This window comes from Leishmania donovani, chromosome 26 (assembly GCF_000227135.1).
Source record: "Leishmania donovani BPK282A1 complete genome, chromosome 26".
Taxonomy (NCBI): Eukaryota; Euglenozoa; class Kinetoplastea; order Trypanosomatida; family Trypanosomatidae; genus Leishmania; species Leishmania donovani.
In genome coordinates, this window is record NC_018253.1 from 1012622 (window position 1) to 1013358 (window position 737).

The following is a 737-nucleotide window of genomic DNA, read 5'->3' on the forward strand; positions in this document are numbered from 1 at the left end:
TCTTTTTCTTCTTTCTCATGCTTTTCGCGTCCGCACCGGATAAAGGGTCGGGGCAAGGGGCGACACACTCCTCAGTGCGCGGTGGTATCTCAGGGTCCAGTACCACCACCCTAGGTGCTGAGGCCAAACAGCTCCCCCCTCCCCTCCCCCCGACTCTCTAAGCCTGCCGAACCACCTCTGGTGATGACAGGGTCACGTACCAGTGTCATGGGGCAGTCAGAGCGATGTATCACTGCTGATGCCAGCGGTCCGGCCCTGGGTGGCGCTGTGTCGGAGCGACCTGCGACCGTGAGCATGCGCTTGCACCATCCATGTGATGGGCGAAGTGTCAGAGTGACTCGAAGGTACCTCACCGCCGGCCCTCACGCTGCCCACTCGCGTGGGGAGTGTCCGGGTCACCGCGAGGGGGATGGACCAGGTGGCGACTGGCACAATGGGAGCGGCTGTGAGGCGAGCTGCGAGGCAGAGACCGCGCTCAGGTGACTGAGTCGGCTCATTGCTGTCACGCGGTCCTCTGCAGCTTCGCGCCACGCGCTGGGGCCTGTGACAGGCCGGGCAGCGTGAACTCACGCCGTATTAGGGGGATGAACGCATTAAAAAAAAACGTAATTTTTTTCTTTTGTACGGGTGCGCATGCGTATGCATTTCCTGCCTCCCTCGTCTGCTGTGGATTTCTGGCGCTGCCCGTTTCTCTCTTACTCGGAAAGAGGGCAACTGGGAAATGCGCGGGGCAGGGG